The 23,665-nt window shown below is 38.8% G+C and overlaps 1 protein-coding gene across 3 annotated transcripts in view; it reads right to left on the minus strand.

The window, feature by feature from the left end:
- Positions 1–23,665, minus strand: part of KCNJ3 (potassium inwardly rectifying channel subfamily J member 3) — a 140,646-nt gene that overhangs the window by 73,544 nt on the left and 43,437 nt on the right. The gene's annotated exons all lie outside the window — the stretch shown is intronic.

The raw sequence follows: 23,665 nt of genomic DNA on the forward strand, positions 1-23,665 counted from the left end.
AAACCAACAGGTGGACATCCCCCAAGGGCTCCTGTACTACAAGAGGGCACAGGCTGGGCTGAGGGACTCCCCCCACAAACACACCGAGTGCATGAATCTCATGCACCAGACCTCTAGTATGAAAATAAAAACTGCGCAAGGTATTAATACATGTCATTTCAGAATAAAAATGTCCTTGGGAGAGGGAAAAAGTGAAAAGAAAAACAGTTAGATCTTAGTGATTTGTGTTTTTAAAACACAAAATCTGTAATGAATATTCCCAAATATAAACAACTCTTACATTTTGAAAAATGGGTACACAAATGTTTCTGCTTACCCATATGTTTGAAATATTTTGTAAATAAAATTAAATTGAATTAAAATCCAAACAAAGAAGGCCTTTTGGCTATATTGCAAAAAGAACCAACTTAAAGGGCAAATAAGAAAGCTTCTAGAACTACACTGATATAAAAAGTGCAACATCCTTCTGGTGTGTCTGAGATAATCCTCAGTCCAAACACTAGACTGAGATGTCCATTCAACTGTACAAAGTACTAAGAATTGACATTACCCAGCATTGTGAGTTTATTCTGAGGTTCAGTTCAATTCCACATAAACCTGAACTTTACAGCTGTGAGATGCACTCTGGGTTGGCTACAGACATGAACAGTACAAAAGGGCATTTCATGGAAGGATTAGAAGCACCATCTGTTCATGAGTCAGCAAAACCAGAAAATTTCCATCATCCATTAGAATCTTTTGCTTATGAAACTTGTTTTACTGTTGTCAGAGGTTTCTAGGGCAAACCCAGAAGTCCAATCAACAGTGGAAGCTGCAAACTTGAAATCACTAAGCATAATGCCCTTAAAGGAAAAGCTAAAAAAAAAAAAAAAAAAAAAAAAAAAAAAGAGGTATTAAGACAAATACTTGAAAAGCACCCAATTTCTTTAAATTGGACTCCCATGTAATTAAACTGTCCTCATGTATATTAAGTTTTTTATTTAATCCAAAAAGAGGATCAGTATTTGTTTCAGGTTAAAAAATAAGCTTTCTCTCTTACCACATTCTATCTTTTGTTCAAGACTACAATTCACCCAGAGACATCCAACATTAGTATGCAAATGTACCTGGTTTAGGTACAGCTTTTACATTAAGACCTTGTGTGCTTTATGTTTTTACTTTGCATTGAATTGCATTTAATCTGCCACTTCTCTGGAAGTCCATCATTGGTATAAATTCTGAACAATATTGTTTATCAAGTATCATTTTTTATAACAATAATAGTACGCTTTAAAAGCAAAGCAATCTCAATTTGAGTACACCAAGATGTTTTTTCTGTATTCCAAAATATTTTTTATTCTGCACTCAAGATAGCATCAAGGCATTTCACTTGTATGGATCCTAATAAGAAGGAATTAATTGAAATACAAAACCTATCATTTCTTTAAATGAGTACAAAGTAATTTTAATAGATGTCATAGGTTGACACGCCCCTGCCTCCAAATTCATATGTTGAAGTCCCAATTAACCCACAACACCTCAGAACATGGCTGTCTTTAAAGGGGTAAGTTAAAAATTAGATCATGGATGGACCCTGCTGCTCCATGATTGATGTCATAAAAAGGAAATAGGTCAGGCAGACATAGGAGGGAGATCATGTGAGGCCAAAAAAAGAAAATGTACCAGTTATTTTCCTAAGAGAGAAATCTTATTTGTTTGGTATTGTTATTGACCTCAGATGATACCCTAAATGCTCTCTTACTGGACACAAATTTTGTCTAATGAATTATAATGTAATGACCATGTGTGTGTTTTTTGTGTGTATATTTTTAGCAAGCCCTTTTGAACTATTGAAATATTTATTTGTCATGGACTGCTAAAACTATAATTATGAGGTCAAAGGACAACAATATGACCATCTCCCTGTTGGTTTCAATGCAGGTTAAATCAGTTATCTCCTCCATAAATGAATTGCAGTAATGTTGATTAATAGCAGCATAAAGCCATTTGGAAACAACATGGCATGGTGCTGATAAAATTGGGCTGATATGACAAAGCAATCTGCAGGTGGCTGCTGCTTGTGCTGGGTTTGGAGATGCCCAGGAGAGGTCAAGCTGTAAACCAAGGCCGGCTACTGCTAGTGCTGAGCCTGGGGCCACTTAGTAACAGGTATAGGGCAGATGCCATTTGTCTGAGAGATTTTTGATAAAGTCTGAATCATAAGCCAAGACAGACCATTTGAATGGAAAGCCACTGGAAACAGCTGGGATAAGCTTGCAATTTGGTTGGTGCTGTGTCTCAGGGAATCATTTGGTTTTCTGCTTCGATTTTATCAGTAGTTACTGGCCTAGAAAAATACAACCTTCTAAAACTCAATCAAGAAGAATCAGAAAACCTGAATAGACTGAGCACTACTGATGAAGTTGAAGCAGTAACAACAACAACAAACAAAAGTCCTGGTCTGGCAGATTCACAGGGGAGTTATAACAAATATTCAAAGAAGAACTAACACCTCTACTCCTCAAACTATTCAAAAAAATTCAAGAGGAAGGAACACTTCCTATGAGGCCAGCATCACCCTAATTCTTCTGTGTTTTAAATATACTATTGTCCTTCGATACCATTTGCCCCAAAAGATGTCACTTTAAGGACATTTCTTTTCACTTTTATTCTGATGGTCTGCAGCATTTTTACATTATAGTTCCTAGATTTTATATTTTCATATTTTTTATTTTTTATATAGAATTTATATTTTTATATAGGCAGGTTTATATTTTTATATAGAATTCATGTTATACTATACCTTTTGTTCATTTTTCACTTTGTATACAAACAATAGGACTTAATACCAGTGCCAAAGAGAGTTAGCTATCACCTATGTATATAAATAATAATGATGATGATTGTAGCAATTGTCATATATATTAATAACTTCCTATATGCAAAGTTCTATCTTAACCACTATATGTGTTATTTTATTTTTTAAACATCACCATTTTATGTACTTAAGCATAATATCCTCTAGCCTGCTATCTTGAGTGCAGAATAAAAAATATTTTGGAATACAGAAAAAACATCTTGGTGTACTCAAATTGAGATTGCTTTGCTTTTAAAGCATACTATTATTGTTATAAAAATATTACAACAAAAATCAGCAATTTTTCCTTGCAATAACCAATTAGGAAATGTGATTGGAAAAAACAAATTTATTCATAATAACAACACAAACTACCACATAAACTACAAAATCCATATGAATAAATATAAGAAGGAATGTGGAAGATACAAAAAATGTATGAAGCTTTATAGAAGGATATAAAAAACATGAAGGAAAGTAGAGACATGTTTTCAGTTAAAGCAATCTCAATTTGAGTACACTAAAACGTTCTTTGCCTGAAAAACAATCAAGGAAAATATTAATAATAAAGCTTAAATTGAAATGCCACATATTTGGGAAAATTATAAAATAAAGTTTTAAATACCCTAACTTAAAAATGGTAATTAGGAAATATTTTTATATTTAATGAAAACTGTATTATCCAAACTTGTGAGATGGAGTTATACCTTTTCTTAGAAGTAAGTTTGTACCTTAGAGGGAAATTTATAGCATATATCTAAAAAGAAAAAAGGTTGAATGTCAACAGGCTAAACTTTTATCTTAAAAAATTAGAAAAATGAATATCCATCCAAATAATGAAGTTTTTAGCCATTATCTACATTAATAAAAGTATAATATGCTAATTAGACCAGATGACCTTCTAGAAGAAGCCAGGGCTGCGAGGGAAGCCCGGGCCCCGGGTGCCAGAGGGAAGCTGGTGCTGGCAGCCGGGGGAAGGAAGGCCTACTCTTGCACGAATTTCATGCATCAGGCCTCTAGTAATGATCATATATGCAAATTTCAATTTGCCAAGTCCCAAATACAGATTTTCAAAATTTTTTGATAAAAAATAATTCTTTATCACTGAAGTAAAAACTGAAAAACAGTTATTTCTGACTAGAAAATATATGCAATTATGATTCCAGTTATCACTCTTGATACACAACTTACACTCTTTTTCATTCTATCCATGATCTATAAATAAAAGAACTGTGATGAAGGGGAAGCTAGCAAAAGCCTCCTGTTAATAACAAATCCGCAAGGGTAAATCAAAGCCATGTCTTTAGTTCTATCTTATGATGAAGTTGTGTAAGAGGCACAAGCAGCTATGAGACTGAAGATAAATTGGTCAACTAGTGCTTTTGTTGTTATTATTTATGTGCTTGTCTATTTGTTTATCTCAGGCTGATATGAAATAAAGGGATTATATCACGATTCAGAACCTATTCCAATAATTGGTATAATTTCAAAATAAGAATGTATGGAAAGTCATATGTAAAGAATTCTAATCAGTTTAGAACAAGTTACCACTGCATTAAGTAGCAAAAAAACATTAAAATTGTAAAAATTCCATGTCTTACCCAGAAGTTTGTTCAGTATAGATATTTTAGTTATATTATCAATAATTATTACTAAAATACTATAATGCATTAGGAAAGCTTATGACCAAACCCTATAGATATTGAAGCTAACATGAAGACTTTGCTAATTAATTTCCTGATTAATTACTTAAACATAATTGTGCTTAAATAAAATATAAAGGATTTATTTACATGGAACTATCCAATTCACATGTTTCCCATAATATTTATATAGTTCTATTGTTTAATATTGTTCAAAGGGAAAATGTGAGTAAAAGACAACTTCTGAAAATGTCACATCTTAATTGAAGAGCATAATTTTCACAATTTTGTGTCTATACAAAGGTAAGTGAATGGATATTTATTTAGTATTAATATATACTCACCACCACTTTCTCAAAAATAACCTGTTCTCATTTTACAGAAGAGAAATAAATATCAGAGTAGTCATGTTACTTTTCCAAAACTATAAAACAAAGTGATAAAGCCAGTAATTCATGCATAGCTTAAAGTACAGAAGAGCAAAAGACAAAATATCTCGGATTACAACCCTCTAAGATGAGTTATATTCTTGTAGAGTTCAATGATCAGCAGTTCTGTCTGTGCAATATTATGACAATCAGATGCAACCACAAAGGTTTTGCTTATTTATTCATAACATGCCTATGGAATGTTGAGAATGACAGAGAAATGGGATACCATACTAGGGATTAGCAAGCTAACTACATTCATGACCACAATAAAGCAGATCTCCTGAGACTTTTGAGCAAATCCAGCCTTTTCATGGACATGTACATGAGCCTATTACAAAAAGATATCTGAGAAAACTAATTTTGGGGGGGTCACTTGGTATCAACTACATATATCTGAAAGGTCTCTTACTTGTCAGTGAATCTATTATTTAGTGTTCAGTGGCTAAATTTCCAAATGATGATTTGTACAAAATTAATATTCTCTATAATAACTGCTTGACCTCTGTGTTGACACAATTCACCCCACAATTCCCCATTCCAACCAATGCAGGAGCTGTCCCCTGGTGGTCAGTGCGCTCCCACAGTGGGAGCTCTGCTCAGCCACAAGCCAGGCTGATGGCTGCCAGCACAGCAGTGGTGGTGGGAGCCTCTCCTGCCTCCTCAGCAGTGCTAAGGATGTCCAACTGCAGTTTAGGTCTGCTCCCTGCTGGGAAGTGGACATCCCCTGAGGGCTGCCGGGCTGCCAGAGGGATGCCTGACTGCCAGCTTGGGTCGGATCCCCCAGGGAGCGGGCCTAAGCCAGCAGGTGGACATCCTCCGAGGGGTCCCAGACTACAAGAGGGCATAGGCCGGGCTGAGGAACGCCTCCTCCAAGTGCACAAATTTTTGTGCACCAGGCCTCTAGTCTATAATAATAAAAGAGTAATATGCTAATTAGACTGGACAGCAGAACAACCTTCTGGTCCAGACGACCTTCTGGAACAACCAGAGGGCAGGGGCAGGACCGGCCATGGCGGTCCCAGCATCCCCCCCCCACCTCCTTCCACAGAGGCAGTGGGAGAGGCCGCAGTACAAGCCTGGTCCTCGTCCGGGGTCGCCCCTTCCACAGAGGTGGCAGGAGAGGCCATGGTGTGGGCCTGGTCCTGGACCCAGCGCCGTCCCTTCTGCAGAGGCAGTTGCAGAGGCAGTGGTGTGGGCCTGGACCAGGTCCTGACACCACGCATTCCACAGAGGTGGGGGGGCAGGGGACGCCGTGATCCCGGAGCCTCCACAGAGGCTGGACAGGGTGCGACCGTGGTGCCTCAACCTCCCATAGCCCCTCCCCCATAGGCCTGGCCCCAGATCACACACCCACCAGTGGGCATGGGGCGGGGGCCAGGGCTAAGAAGCAGCAATCCCAGCTTCTGGTTGAGCCACACTCCCTCCCCACCTCCCGCTCAGCCAGAAGCCAGGTTCAGGGCTGGCAAGTGCAGCGGGGGTGGCGTGAGCCTCTCCTGCCTCCATGGCAGGCGGGCGGTAAGGAGCAAGGGGTCCTGGACTGCGAAATCCCCAGACTGTGAGATGGATATCTGAGTTTCAGCTTAGGCCAGATCCTCGGGGGTCCTGAACTGTGAGAGGGCACAAGCCAGGCTGAGGGCCACCCCACCCCGTGCATGAATTTCATGCACCAGGCCTCTAGTCCTATATAATAAAATTGTAATATGCTATTTGTTAACCACTTGACCAGTTGCTATGACATGCATTGACTACCAGGGGGCAGACACTCTAACCAACAGGTTAGCTTGCTGCTGGGGTCCGGCAGATTAGGACTGGGCTAGAGGGCCAAACATGCCCTGGAGCCCTCCCGTGGTCCCTCCCCAGCCGGCAGGCCCCCATCAGGACTGAGCAAGATGACCCTGATCAGCCCCGACCAGGCTGAGAGACCCCACACATGCACGAATTCATGCACCAAGCCTCTAGTATCAAATAATGAAAATATTAAAAGTTCTATATTGCAATGAGTCTAGTCAGCTGAATTTTGCAAAGTGCTTTGCAAGCCACTTCATTTATCACCATCATGCTAAGGAAAAGTCAAGTAGCTGACAGATAATTGTTACCATATCCATAACTGTAGTACATTTACCAAATGTCTAATCTCCTGAGATCACATGAAACAATTTATGTTTCCTAGTATGTCTATCAGTCTTCTCCCTGACAGTTTTAGCTAAAATAAAAGAAAAATCTGGATTTTATTACTGCTTCTTGAGCGTGTAAGCTATTACCTAGTCTAATTTCCTAATATATCTGAATGAAGAAACTACAGACTTCTAAACAACTTGTTGACCACTGTATGACTAATAATTTTCAGGTTACTCACATTTATTCTAAACTAGATCTTACCATTGGATGGGTTTGGTTTGAAGGCATGGGACAAAGGGCACAAGGCATCTTAGAAATATCACATAGAATTGCTCCCTCACTTGCTCTCTCTAGACAATAACATTCTCCACAACAATTTGAAAGAAAAAAATAGCCTGTAACAAAGAACCACATGTAACTTTCTTTTCGTTTTTAAAAAGGACAGTCAACTGCCCTGGCAAGTGTGGCTCACTTGGTAGAGCATCTTCCAGTGCACTGAATGTTTGCTGGATCAGTTCCTGGGCAGGGCACATGCCAGGTTGCAGGTTTGGCCCCCAGGTGGGGGTGCATACGGGAGGCAACAAATTGATATTTCTTTCTACATGTTTCTCTCTCTCTCCCTCTCTCCCTCCCTCCCTCCCTCCCTCCCTCCCTCCCTCCCTTCCTCCCTCCCTCCTCCCCTCCCTCCCTCCCTCTCTACAATCAATAAAAAAATAAATACAAAGCTCCCTATCTTATATAATAAAAGAGTAATATGCAAATTGACCCTAACAGCGGAACGACTGGGAATGACCAGTCGCTATGATGCACACTGACCACTAGGGGGCAGACGCTCAATGCAGGAGCTGCCTCCTGGTGGTCAGTGTGCTTCCAGACGACTCATGGCTGGCCAGCACAGCAGTGGTGGTGGGAACCTCTCCGCAGCAGCGCTAAGAATGTCCGACTAATGGCTTAGGTCCAATCCCCCGGGGAGTGGGCCTAAGCCAGCCGGTGGACATCCCCTGAGGGGTCCCAGACTATGAGAGGGCACAAGCCAGGCTGAGGGACCCCCCCCCAACCCGAGTGTATGAATTTTCATGCACCAGGCCTCTAGTTTAAAAATAATAGTAATAATAAAAATAAAAGGGACAGTCAAGGTGATATATCATACTCTAAAATGCCAACATATTTATGTTTTTTATATAAGTTTTATTTAAAAGATATATTTATATCTCTAACACATGAAAGGCATGAAAGGTTTATGAAATGAAAAAGTACTGTAAGTGCAGTATGCACCACCTATTGTACAAAAGTCATGACCTGGGCTTCCATATTCTTTCAATAGAAACAGCAGGAAGTAGTTTCCCTGTTAGAAGTCTATACTGTCATTTACATCAGGAAGACTAGATTTTCTTGCCCAGATCCAAGCAACATGGTGGTCTGCTTATTTAGATAAAAACATTGACCCTTTCATTGTGGTGTGATAACTTAGAGTATGCATTTCATAAATGATTTTGTAGGAAATTACAGCAAGAAAATATCAAGAAAAGATTTAAAGGCCTATTAATTTCCTATGTAGCTTTAGGAGCTTTTATGAACTTTCTTGTGCTCGCTGTGATTTTTTTCTCCAAACTAAATACTTTTCAAATATATATTACATCTATCTTATATGTGAGTAGGTATCTTTATTACAGTAATGATCATGGAATGATGTTATTACATGTCTTTATTATTTTAGCACACATACTGGTATGTCTAAAAATCAAAATGTCACAAATTTCTCTGGGAGATAACCTGTTAATATATTATATTTAATTTTTTATATAAAATAAAGTCCAAAGTGACTTCCTCTTCTGGGAAGAAAGAGTAGACATACTTACCCTTGTTCCTCCTGTTAAATGTAACTAAAAACTCTGAATGTTATATATAAAACAAACATAAGAAAATTGAAAGCAGAAAAAAAAAAAGGCCATATGACAGGGGATCTCAGTCACTGGGGAAAGATATGGCAATTAATTTACTGGGTTTCCTTTTGGCCTCTTATTTCCCAGGCTTGAAGCAAAAGAACTGGCAACCAAGAAATGCCAACAGACAAAGATCCAAAAACGTCCCATGAAAAGCCTGTTCTCCTTGCCAAAGAAAAAGACAGAGGGCAGAACAGAAGTATAGAAAACTTAAACAATGATCACTCTGCTCCAGTCAAACACAATAGAAAACATTTGGTTCTACCCCAGGCACATCGGCAAATGTCAAGTGGGCAATTCACCTTCACCTGGGGTACTCCAACTCTCCACCTGAGTGGTCTCAGAGAAGACTGAGTGGGAGCTACCCAGCGCCCCTACCCCTGTGTCAATGAAGACCATGTGAGAAGCCTGGATTTCCCTCCCAATGGGTAGTAACAGGGTGCCCTCCCCACTCTTGTGACAGTGTCAGAGGACAAAGAGATAGGACTTTCTCCAGTAACCATGCCACTCCCTTCCACCCATTGACTCAGTGGAGGCCACGTGGGGAGCAGTATCAGTGGTGTTCTACTAGGGGGACAGAATTCCCAGCCCTGCCTAGCAGTAAGGAGGAGACTCCAAAGTCAAGGAGGCTAAGTGGGAACCGGACTCCCACCTACTGCTCTTTCACTGCACCCAAGCAGTGTTAGAGGAAGCCAGCTAAATGAGAAGTTAGACAAAGTCCAGAGTCTCAAAATGTGCACTAGTCATTCCAAGATTCAAAAAAATATCAAACTAATCAAAGATAACCAATATATACCAAAACTGAGATGACAAAAAATATTAGACTAATCTGATAAAGAATTTAAAGCAGACACATTATCTTACAATTATAAGTATGCTTGAAACAAAAACTATGGTCTCAGCAAAGTAAAAGACATAAATCGAACAAAATGGAAATTTTAGAAGTAAAAACACTATAACTGAAATAAAATAACCAGGGACAAATAAGGACATTAAATAAGAAGTAATAACAATCCTAAATGTGTATATAACAAAATGCATAGATAAAAAGTAGGTGAATCAAAATCTTAGAGAAATGAAAGGAGAAATGCATAAATCAATAACTATAGTTGGAGACCAAAACCCCTCATTTGAAAATTGATAGACTAATTTCAGAAAACTAGAAAGGATATAGAACTAGAAATACTATCGACCAACAGGATCTAATCAACATTTGCAAAATATTCCACCAATCATCATCAGACCCTATCCTGGGCCATAAAACAAACCTCATCAAATTTAAGAGATTTGAAATCAAGCAATGTGTTTTCACTGAGCACAATAAAAGCAAAGCAGAAATCAGTATCAAAAAGATAATAGGAAACTCTCCAGACACTGGGAAATCAAACAGCACATTTCTAAATAATCCACAGGTCAAGGAGAACATCTAAAAGGAAATCAACCAGTACAATGAATTGCATGAAAATAAAATTTTAACATATTTAAGTTAGTACAGTACAGCTAAAGCAATGCTGAGAAGGAAATTTATTTCACTAAATGTATATATTAGAAAAAAAGGAAAGGTTTCAAATGAACAATCTAAAGCCCTATCTCAAGAATTTAGGGAGAGTGGGGAGAAAGCAAAATAACCCCCCACTAGTCAGAAAGAAGAGAATAAGAGCATAAGCCAATGAAATTGAAAGCAGAAAAACAACTTTAAAAAAATCAGTGTTACAAATAGTTGGTTGTGTGATATGATCAATAAAACTGACCAACCTTTAGCAAAAGTCTAACAAATATACATACAAATTATCAGTGTCATTACAGACTCTGTAGACATCAGAAGATTAATCAGGGAATACTATGAACAACTCTACAAAAGTTTGAATACATCAATAAAATGGACTAATTCCTTTAAAAAACACAAATGAAATAGAGCATAAAATATTTGAATAGCCTGATAGCATAAAGAAATTGAATTTCTCATTACAAACTTCTCAAATGGAAATCTTCTGGCTGGTTTCAATGGAAAATTCTACCAAACACTTAAAGAAGAATTAACACCAATTGTACATAATCCTTTTAAAAAATTAGAAATGAAGAAATGACTCCAAAATTCATTTTATAAAGCTAGAATGAATCCAATACCAAAACAAAAACAGTACAAAAAGGAAAATTACACATCAGTATCCCTCAGAAATACAGATATCAAAATCTCTAACAATGTAAGCAAATAGAATTCAGAAGCATATGAAAAGAATTCTAATCCATGACCAAGTGAGGTTTATTCTAAGTATGGAAGGCTGGTTCAATATTCAAAAATCAATCAATATAATCTACCATATTGAAGAGAAAAATCACTGTATCATATCAATTGATGCAGAAAAGGCATTTGATTAAATTCAACACCCATTCATATTAAAAACATTTGAAAAATAGGTAGAAATTTTCAAAAAAAATTGTTTTAAATAAAACCCCTCTATCACTAATAAGTAAGTTCAGCAAGGTTACAGGTATGTCTAAGTCCATTCAGGCTGCTAAACCAGAATTACCAGAGACCGGGTGGCTCATAAACAAACAGGAATGTATTTCTCATAACTCTGGAAGCTGGGAAGTCCAAGGCACCAGCAAGTTCATTGTATGGTGAGAACCTGCTTCCTGAATTCATTTATAAATATTTTTTGCTGTGTCTTCACATGGCAGAAAGCAAGGAAGCTCTTTGGGGTCTCTTTTATAAGGGCACTAATCCAATTCATGAGAACTCCACCTTCATTACCTCATCACCTTGCAAAGGCTCCAGCTCCAAATACCATCATACTGGGGATTAGGTTTCAACATATGAATTTGGGGGGCGGGGGGGGGGGGACACAATCTTTCAGTCTATAACAAGACAGAATATATATATTAAATACCAATTTTATTTCTATATACTAGCACCATTTGCAACTCCTAAAAAATAAATAGGAGTAAATCTCACAAAACATATATAAAATTTCTATGCTGGAAATGACAAAATGTTGGTGAAAGAAATCAAATCAAATAAAAAATATATAAAGACATACATTGTTCCTTGATTGGAAGACTTAAAATAGTAAAGATGCCAATTCCCCCCCATATTGATATATAGGTTTAAAGAAATCCATATAAAAATCCAAACAAGATTGTTTATAGATGTAGACAATATTATTGTATAATTCACACATAAGAAATAAGAATAACTAAATAAGGTGGAAGAATATGTCTACCTGATTTTAAGACTTATTATATAGATATATAACAAGAGTGGTATTGTCAAAGGAGTAGACACATAGATCAATGGAACAGAACAGAGAATGCAGAAATAGATCCACACAAGTATGCTTAACTTATTTTTGATGAAGGTACAAAAGCAATTCTATGGAGCAAGGATGGCCCTTTCAACAAATGGTGTTAGAGCAATTTGACATCTATTGGCACAGAGAAAAAAAATTAATCTTGACCTAAGTCTAACATCTTATAAAAAATAACTCAAAATTGTCCACAGACTTAAATGTAAAAGTAAAACTAAAAAGCTGTTAGAAAAGAGTAGAAATTCTTTGGGACCTAGGGTTAGGAGACTTCTTATCTTTTACACCAAGAGCACAAATTCAAAAAATTGATAAATTAAGCCTTATCAAAACTAAAAACTTTTGCTTTACAAAATACTCTGTAAAAAGGATAAAAAAAGATGAGCTACAGACTGAATGAGAATATCTGAAAACCACATATCTAATCTAACAAAAGACTGTCTAGAGCTAGAATATATAAAGAACTTTCAAAACTCAACAATTAAAAAAATACAATTAGATCATAGGTAGAAGAAATTAATATATATTTCACTGAAAATATACAAATGGCAAATAAGCTCAAGATAATAAGTTATCATTAGTTATTAGAGAAATGCACATTAAAACCACAATGAGACACCTATAGGGATGGTTGAAATAAAAATTGTGTACATCATTGATGTTTCTGTCTCTCCCTCTTCCTTACTCTCTGAAATCAATAAAAATATATTTAAAAAAAACACACATAAAAATAATAGTGTGCTTTAAAAATATTTTTATTGATTTCAGAAAGGAAGGGACAGGGAGAGAGATAGAAACATCAATGATGAGAAAGAATCACTGATGGGCCGCAATCTGGACATGTATCCTGGCTGGGAATCAAACCCTGACCTCCTGGTTCTTAGGTCAAGGCTCAACCACTGAGCCATACCTACAGACAAGAATGAGCTATTGATACATGCAACAATCTGAATAAATATCCAGAACTATGCTGAGTGAAAAAAAAAATTCCCAATGTTACATACTGTAGGATTCAATTTATGTGATATTCTTGAAATGACAGAATTAGAGAACAGATGAGTAGTTGCCAAGTGTTGAGAAAAGGCCGAGCAAGAAGGGGAAGTAGGTATACCTGTATAAGAGCAGCTTAAGCAATCCGTGTAGTGATGGAAATATTCTGTCTTGACTGTCAGGACCCTGGTTGTGATATTGTACTGTATGAAATTTTGCAAGAGGGTTACCATTAGGGGAAATGAGGTAAAGAGTACAGGGAATCTCTATTATCCCTCAAAAGTGGATGTGAATAAACAATTATCCCAAAATAAAAAGTTGAATTAATTATATTAAGGCCCAAAACTGTTAACACTGAAATTTGCAAGAACTACCCCTGAGCTTTCTTCTGAGTCACTTTGCCCGAGTTAGTCAGAATTATAATATAGTAGAGTGTCAAAACAAAAGCTTTAAATGACCGTACAGTAATCAGAAAGCAAGGGCTGATGGGTTCTAAAATAGGAAGATCAATCAGAAGAAAAATCCAAGATGGGAAGGAAGGTGAAGAATAGGAGATCTCAACTAAAGGTCGACCCCAAATTTTCAGTTTTCTGCCTGAAGAGAGTAAAGCTAGAAAACACAGGAAAATTTCACTGGCTCAAAGGTTACCTCCTATATTAAAAAAGCTCTCTCAGCATTCTCCCCCCACCTCACCCAAATCTGGATCAGAAATCAACTAATATTTATGGAAGGCCCAGCAGGTATACTTAATACTTTGGATATGCACTGCATAAAATCTGTCTTGTAGGGTTTTAAAGTGCATTAAGAATGCAATTACAAAAGAAAGTTTTATTATAAATAATGTGACCAATATGAGCATGAATTTTGAACTATTTTGGGATATTATCCATGGATAAAATGTATGTTTAACCATGTACATTTATGTATATTTAACACTTGCAAATATCGTATCTATAATAATAAAAGCATAATATGCTAATTAGACCAGAAGTCCTTCCAGACAAAGCCAGGGCTGCGAGGGAAGCCCGGGTCCCAGGTGCCAGAGGGAAGCCGGTGTCAGAAGCCAAGAGAAGGAAGGCCTACTCTTGCATGAATTCTGTTCATCGGGCCTCTAGTAAATCTATAAAAAGTTATTCTCAGTACAGCAGTCACATACAATATATCTAATAAAGCAAATTAACTAATCTTTGTGAAATACATCCCACTTCTATTTTGTTGTTGTTGATATATTACCTTTGACAGAAGTATGGAATCATTGCAGATTTGCTAAATTACCAGTGTATTTACATAACTTTTTAAAATTAATTTGTTTGCTTTTGAGTCTCTTCTAACTAATGACTAAAATATTTCAGCACAAGCTTCCAGCAGACTGCTCATTTTAAAAATTGTTTTTTATTTATTGCATTAGTCTCTAAATTACATATTACCTGATTTTTAAAAAATCATTTAGTTCCTGTAGTCTGGTATATCTCTGCCTGCCCTTTTCATCTCCCTAACTGACCTTTGTCATTTTAAGCGTCACGGAGCTGGGTTTTATAAAGCAACCTAAGGGCCCCTTTCAAGCAGAAAATGTGCCTCAGATTTAGGAATGTGAAGTCCTGAAGCCTTAGTGCCCTTTATTTTGCTCATCTCTCAGTCCACACTGACATCACCATTCCCCAGCCCCACACCAGCGAACTCTCGCCTCTGCTAAACTATTGTCCTCCCAGGTTCCGGGGGTTGCGAACATGGAAGCTGGCGGAGGGGCAGAGAAGTCCAAGTGGGCCACTCTATCAGGCTGTCTCCAAGTATCCCTGCATAGCGCCTTCTCTAAGGGGAAGAATTCTTTTGGTTCCTTCCATAAAGGGTGACATCAATTTGTTCTGAAGCAAATTTCAGGTTCAATTTTTGTGTTTCAAATTTCTCTGCTCTGATACCTCCCTCAGTGCATGTTAATGGTTTAGCACATTCTGAAAATTCAGCAAAATGTCTTATCTACTGATTGTACCCTTTCCTGCTTCCCAGGATTCTTATAAACTCATTTCTTTGCACATATATATTTTTTTTCTGTCATTTCGACGAAATTTGGGGATGGAGGGAAGCCAAACTCATATGTTTCACCTGTCATCTTAAACCTCAAGTCAATACTTTTAAGTTCTATTTTCAGCTAAAATTGTCCATAGCCATATTGGATTTTTTTTTTAACTCAAATTTTCATTCAAGTCTGGCTACAAGCAGAAGATTTGAAAGACATGACCATGTCCCAATATCTATAAAACAATTCAATTTTGATAATATTAATACAAATGTTTTTTGTCACCCATTTAAGGAAACATTTTATGCAAAACAAACAAATAAACAAAACTAAGGGCTAAAGAGGAGAAAAACTTTCATTAAAATATAGCTGGAAAATCATATAGCAAAACTAGACAAAATGTTTTTTTTTCTCTGTAAGGTAGTTTAAATTCAATATGTCAGGGAAATGTGGCACCAAATGGCTTTGTAAATATATCCCGGAGATAATCAAACAGTACATTATAATGGTCTGAAATCATACTGAAAGAGTTCATATCCCAGGTGCACCATTAGTTAGCTGTGTGGCTCTGCAGAGGTTGCTTAACCTCTCTGACAATCGGGTTCATCGTCTGTAAAATGCGATGAGAGTGCCTTCCTCATAAGGTAATGAGAGGTTTAAAAATATATGAAAACACTTAAAATAAGAACTAAGAAACAGTAATTACTCAAAAAAATTTACCTGAACTAAGACAGTAATTACTCAAAAAAGATTTACTAAGGTTATTAGAAGTGGAGTTTCTCAGAAAGTATGGATGTAGTACTGCCCAGAGATACAGCCCAAATATCATCTCAATATTAATATCAGTTCCCAGATTCCCTGGAAAGCAGCACTGTAGTGAGTAAAACAGGAAGCTATTTGGTACTTAGTACAAAAGCTCAGGAAAAAATGACAAACGCGCTTTGTCTTGGTCTTATTTGCAATTTGTATTGTTTTCTGTCTGGCAGAATGCAGAGCCAGAACTCATCGATTCTGCCAATACAAAACCTGTGGTCTGGATTTCATATCATGTGCCATGATAAAATGATTTTATATGGGCTTTATTTGAGAAACAGCATTTTTTTATTACAGAAAACCTTCACCAAAAAATGTATAGAAAAGAGATTTTTAAAAGTCAAGGCTAAAGCTGCCTGTTTAAAAGCAAAATCCTACCATCTGTAGCAGGAGGACTTTATAAAACCCAGGGGTGTCTTTTACCCAACTGTCAACACCAGGAAATGTGCCAAGGGGACAGATGCTAAAATTGGAAAGTCTCTTCTGGGGCGTGACATCAGAGTTTTATAATTTCTCTCTCAAAAAGCATCAGTCACCAGAATGGCAACAAAGTACTAAGGAGAAAACAAAAGCAACCCTCTTAATGAGGAATGGCTTCCATTAGATAGTTATACTACTAAAATTCTATTAACAAAAATGAACATATTGTAGGATGGGAAGCAAAATCTGTATTGAGCTAGTTTCCAAGTGACCAGGCAGCTTCTTCTTCTTCTTCTTCTTCTTCTTCTTCTTCTTCTTTTTTTTTTGGATTGTTGGCAACAACAGGGAACATATGAACAATCAAGAAAGTAATAAAAGCAGCCATTACTGAAAACAGTTTCCAATGACAGCGCAGAATTGAAGAAAAACAATAAGGAAAGCTCTCCCCTGTTTTAACAATACACTGACAAAGATCTGATTATGAAAACTAATAACTAAAAAATAACATTCAGCATTAAAAAATGAAAAGCAATCTATAATTAATGCCATTCCATGGGGGCTCCATTGTGCAGAAAGTAGAATGTACTTCACGCTCATTCAAGAATTTGTTGAATTTGGATTTTTACTCCCATTAGATTTTTCCCATGCATCAAAGAAGAGATATGACTTTTAAGATTTCAGAGTCTTCAGCTGTTTCACACCCAGGCTCAGTCTGAAAACATACTTGCTGAATGCAGCTTTAGTTCCTAAGGGAGAGGTTGCAAACTCAGAGTGTGCTAAGCGGGTAACATGAATGAGCGAAGGTGACCGTGAGCCTGTGGGAACCTGGGGAGAGAATGCCCCAGGTACAGAGCACAGGTGCTATTCAGCTACAAAGCGAGCCTGGTACTGTGAAATCTCATTTTTCAAGAGAAACCTTAAAAACCCACACTTCTATTTGAAATCCCCAAGTTATGTAAGTGTTGGTTTAAAAAAAAAAATCAAGCATCACTGTATTTATAAATATGGGTGCCACCAATGAGCTGAATCCAACACACAGGTTATCTCTGAAGGGTCTCCACTCCATAATAGTAAGAATGGCTGTTTTGACATTGCCCCAAAATCATATCACATTTTATTTGAAGATAAAGCCCATTATTTGCAAATTCTGTTCAGTTTTTATATGTAAGAGATCTAAGGTGGCTAAGAATAACTGAACTCGTGTTTATCCAGCCTCCCCACTATCAAAAGTAATACTCATTCTCTCACGAAATGAAAAGTAAAATGAGAAAAAAAAAATACTAGCAGTTATTTGTTTTATTTCAAAAAGATAAGAGAGCAATATAAATTTCCATTTGTGCTGTAGGTGAGAAGAAGCACTAATGTAACCCAACCTGCTTTGGGCTTATTCAATGTTTCAGAGGGAAATAAAATCAGTAATAAGAGCTGTGTTTTAATGAGATATGAGCCACTAAAGACAACAACTCTAATGGGAGAGACTCAGATAAATATATTGTTCTTTCCCTTACTCTATGAGTAAAAACTGACAATAAAAACTCAAAATATTAATAAAAGAGTACCATAGGTGAATATTTTATCACCTTCAACTTCTATACAACTCCAGGAAATCCTTATAATCCACTTTTACCTCACTTCATTCTAAGCCTTAGAATCTAAGGCAAATTAATAAGGAGATTTTCTTCCCATCAGCCAGTCTTCATTTCCACCCCTCACTGCTTCTCATTTCTATTTACTGAGAAGAAGAATCATACACATCCCTCTATAACACAACGCCATATCAGTCCATTGCAAAACAAAAATGAATATTAATTATTCTCCAAATTAGCAAAATAAAGGCAGAAAGCTCACTTTTGTCGGAACATATATGGCTATATATATATATATATATATATATATATATATCCATATATATATATATCCTATCTAATAAAAGGCAGGATATATATATAACATATATATATCCTATCTAATAAAAGAGAAACATGGTAATTGGCATACAACCGCTACCCTTCCCATTGGCTAATCAGCGAGATATGCAAATTAACTGCCAGCCAAGATGGCGGCGGCAGCCAGGCAGCTTGAAGCTAACATGAGGCTTGCTTGCTTCAGTGACAGAGGAAACCAACGTTCCCCGCCTGCCTTGCCGGCCTCTGAGCCTGCAGTTTAAGAAACATTGTAACAAATATAGAAGCTAAACAAAACCCGAGAAACCTGCTTTCAGCGAGCCAGGATCTCAGAGCAGGAGTTGATACAGAGTTTCGATTATAGAACCGAAACAAACCAGATACCTGCTTTCAGGAGCGGAGGCCTAAGAGCTGGAGCCTCAGAGCTAAAGCTGGCCCAGAAAAAAAAAAAAAAGAAAGAAAAAACGGAGCGGTTGGGAGCTTCCGTCACCTGCCAGCCTGAAAACAGCCCTCAGCCCCTCACCCAGACTGGCCAGGCATCCCAGTGGGGACCCCCACCCTGATCCAGGACACCCTTCAGGGCAAACCAGCCGGCCCCCACCCGTGCACCAGGCCTCTATCCTATATAGTAAAAGGGTAATATGCCTCCCAGCACCAGGATCAATGGAGCCGCAAGGCCTCCTGGCACCGGGATCAGCGTGACAGGGGGCAGCGCCCAAACCCCCTGATCGCCCTGCAGCTCTGTGTGTGACAGGGGGTGGGGCTACAACCTCCCTATTGGCCCTGCTCTATTCGTGACAGGGGAAGGTGCCCTAACCCCCGGATCAGCCCTGCTCTGTGCCTGATAGGGGGGAGCTCCCCAACCCTCTGATCGCCCTGCGGCTCTGTGTGTGACAGGGTGCAGCGCCCCAACCCCCTGATCGGCCCTGCTCTGTGGGTGATAGAGGGCAACGCCCCAACTGCCCCCCACGGGCCCTGCTCTGTGTGTGACGGGGTAGAGTCATAACCTCCCCATCAGCCCTGCACTGAGTGTGACAGGGTGCAGCACCCCAACCCCCTGATCCGCCCTGCTCTGTGTGTGACAGGGGGCGGTGCCCCAACTCCCCTATCAGACCTACTCTGTAAGTGACAGGGGGAGTTCCCCAACCCCCTGATGGGCCCTGCTCTGTGCGTGACAGGGGGCAGTGCCCCAACCCCCTGATCGGGCCTTCTCTGTGCGTGACAGGGGGTGGCGCCGCAACCTCCCCATCGACCCTGCCTTGAGTGTGACAGGGGGCGGTGCCCCAACCCCCCAATCAGCCCTACCCTGAGAGTGACTGAGGGTGGCATCGCAACTTCCTGATCCGCCCTGCTCTGTGCATGACAGGGACGGTGCCCCAACTCCCCAATCGGCCCTGCTCTGAGCCCGACCAGGAGCTGCACCTAGGGATTGGGCCTGCCCTCTGCCACCCAGGAGCAGGCCTAAGCCAGCAGGTCGTTATCTCCCGAGGGGTCCCAGACTGCGAGAGGGCACAGGCTGGGCTGAGGGACCCCCTCTTCCCCCCGAGTGCACAAATTTTTGTGCACCAGGCCTCTAGTGTGTGTGTGTGTGTGTGTATATATATATATATATATATATATATATATATATATATATATATATATCTTGAAGTATTAGCCTGAGTACTCTTCTGTATACTTTTTTGTATGTTTTTCCTAATACTGAATCATCTAACAATGACCCATGAATTACAAGGTTTTCTACTCTAGCAAGTGAGAACAAGAGCTCTTGTGATTTCCAGCTACTGTTCCTTCTGATCCTTTTGAATGGTTCTTTCTCCAGCTGAGGTACGTTTCCTCATGCACGTGAGCTGAAGACTGTAGACGTCGGCAGTCTTCAGCTCTCCAATGTTCTTTCTCTGTGCAGCTCTATCCTCTCATGCATTCTGCCCTGTTGAACTCCAGCCCCTTGGACCTCTCTGGGCTACTGGCTCTCCTTCTCAACTTAGGGAAAGCTCCAGACCCCACCAGGGGGTCTCCCATTAGGTACCCCAGTCTGGGAACTGTGCAGGCAGTAAACAGGGGCAGTCATAGGGCTCACCTCATTGGTTTCAAGTCTCCCAGTGATCACTGCCTTTCCTTGTCTGATACCCAATGTCCTGTTTCAGATAGGTCGTTGTCTTTGTGAAACTTTTATGTTTCAAGTGGGTTAATTTACCTAGTTCCCGTTGTAAAGACAGGAAAAAGAAGGCCTTTCTTTTTCTTTCCTGTGGCCTTCCACAATTTATGAGTAGCACCTGGTAATTAAACCCAATGATTGTTAGCTCCTCTGATTCAAACAGCCCCTCTGTTCAAACTGCAAGACAAGATAAATTACTCTCAAGGTTACATTTTTACATACATATCCCTCCTCTCTGCTGTTTTCACAACTCAGGGATTATTAGTAGAAATTTCCCTTCTGCCCTCCCCTTCAAAAAGGCCTCTTTCAATCTCTTCCTAATTTGTAATTTTCACTCCAAGGGTTTTATGGGCTTGGGATGATGCTGATAAAGACATCTCCCTAGGATAGTGGTCCTCAACCTTCCTAATGCCACGACCCTTTAATACAGTTCCTCATGTTGTGGTGACCCCCAACCATAAAATTATTTTCATTGCTACTTCATAACTATAATTTTGCTACTGTTATGAATCATAATGTAAATATCTGATATGCAGGATGTATTTTCATTGTTACAAATTGAACATAATTAAAGCATAGTGATTAATCACAAAAACAATATGAAATTATATGTTCAATATGTGTTTTCCGATGGTCTTAGGAGACCCCTGTGAAAGGGTCGTTCCACCCCCAAAGGGGTCGCGACCCACAGGTTGAGAACCGCTGCCCTAGGACATCTGCCCAGACTGTCTCCTAAAGAACAAACAAACTACTATCCCTCTGATGTCTGCTCAATTTCAGCTCAAAAGTGCCCCTCCCTGCCTTGTTGCTTAGCAACAGCCAAGGCTTAAAGGGGGAAGCCACTTTTGTTTCTTGCCCTTGTATTGATTAGCAATGCACTGGCCCTTTCCCTTTGGGAAAAGTAAAATAAACTTTCTTTCTGCATTTATCTCTTCTCTCAGTTGTGAATTCTTTCACAGCCCACATCACCAGCCAAAACCTTAACACCTGTTACTCCAACATTGCAGGCATGGTAGATTTTTTATTTTGTTTCTTCTTTCACATATATAGTTTGAAGTGTAAGAATATGTTCTTTTTCTTCCCACACTCATTACTCTTTACAATTTCTATTGCTTCATTATACACACACATTGTTAACGCTCAGGTTTGGTAAATGGTATTAGAATAAGTTAGCCCAGGCAACAAGCAGAATCCAATGTTAGATCTTTTGGTTTTGTTTGTTTTGTTGATTTTTACCTATGACTAGTGACTCCCTTTCACTTTCTCCCACTCTAAAAAAACAAGATAAGCCCAGCTGGTGTGGTTCAGTGGTTGAGCGTCAACATATGAACCAGCAGATCATGGTTCAATTCCAGTCAGGGCACATGCCAGGTTGCGGGCTTGATCCCCAGGGTGGGGCATGCAGGAGGCAGCTGATCAATGATCCTCACTATTGATGTTTCTATCTCTCGCTTCCTCTCCTTTCCTCTCTGAAAATCAATAAATATATATATATTTAAAAATAAAATAGATAAAATGGCAAGAATCTTTGAGTGTCTCTTAGTTTTGAAAAAGGCTCAGGCTGTGGCCATTAAAATGACCTGTATCAAAAGCTGTGGTAATTAAGTTTATGATTTATTATACTAACCAGTGTGTGATAAACTCAGGGACACTACCTAGTTTACAGCAACAGGAGAGAAAGAGGAAAGAGCATAGGAAACAGGGGCTCCAAGAATGATTCAAAAGACAATGCAAGTTTCCAAAAGGCAATGAATGCCACAACAAATCACATTTACTCTGTCCTAGGACATAAACAGAAACATGGTCACCTTTTCCTAAGAGTCAAAGATTATAACTTAAAATTCAAAGCTGAATTTACTACAGATTTTGTATCAAATTAGAGAAATGAAACTAAAATCATTTAAGCCAATCCATAACAGCGTTCTATGAAACAGCGCAAGGTCTGTCACTCAAAATAAAAATTTTCAGTTTTCTTCTGTTTCTCCTAAAAGATATTAGGGGTGTGGGGGATGAAAATACACAAACCATGACTTCCTTCAGACATTTTGACAGTTCTGAAGGAAATAAATATTAAGATGGTAATTTAAAAATGATAATATTAAGGAAAAATTAAATTTTCAGAATGACTGGTAATGTCTCTATATACCCTAGTTTCACTTTTAACTCGGACTTCTTAATATCTTAATATTCAAAAACACTTTGTATTAGCATCAATAATTTAAGCAAATTTAATTAACTACATCCCATATAGAAAGAAAATAAGATGGGATTTTACTAAGCACATATCCAGTGTTTTTCTTCATGTCTGGAGAAAAGCTGCCACATAATTACAGCTGTTCTTATCCTGGAAGGCCGACTGTCTTGCAATTTCAGGCGGTTTGTGTCAACCAGAACACAGATTAAGATATTCATTCCTGTGGCCCGGAGACAGGCCCACAATGGGGTGCAAAGTCCAGAAAGCTAAATCCCTCACTATTGTTTGACTGAACATAAATGGAACTTGTTTATTAAGCAACCTGAACATGATGTGGACAGAAAAATTGGCTTCATTCTTCTTCTTTTTTTTAATCATCACTCAAGGATGGAGAGAGAGATAGAAACATCAATGATGAGAGAAAATCATCGATCGGCTGCCTCCTGCACAGCCCCTACTGGGGATCGAGCCCACAGATCAAGCCCACAACCCGGGCATGTGCCCTTGACCGGAATTGAACCCAGGGCACATTGAGACCCTTCAGTCTGCAGACTAATGCTCTACCCACTGAGCCAAACCAGCTAAGGCAAGCATGATTTTTAATTGATTTTTCAGAGAGAGAAGTAAGGAGAGAGAGGTAGTGACAGAAAGAGGGAGAGAGGGAGAGAGGGAGAGATGAAACATCGATTGACTGCCCCCTGTAAGCGCCCCGAGCGGACCAAACTCTCAACCTAGGTATGTACCCTGATTGGAAATTGAACATGCAACCTTTTGCTGCACAGGCAATGCTCCAACCAAGTAACACTCCAGGGCCATTTTCCTTTGCTTTCTGCCTTTTAATTCACTTTGCTGGATCTTCATTCTTCAATGAAGGCAACATCCCAACATTCAGGCAT

The sequence above is a fragment of the Myotis myotis genome, unplaced genomic scaffold, assembly GCF_014108235.1.
Source record: "Myotis myotis isolate mMyoMyo1 unplaced genomic scaffold, mMyoMyo1.p scaffold_m19_p_8, whole genome shotgun sequence".
NCBI lineage: Eukaryota > Metazoa > Chordata > Mammalia > Chiroptera > Vespertilionidae > Myotis > Myotis myotis.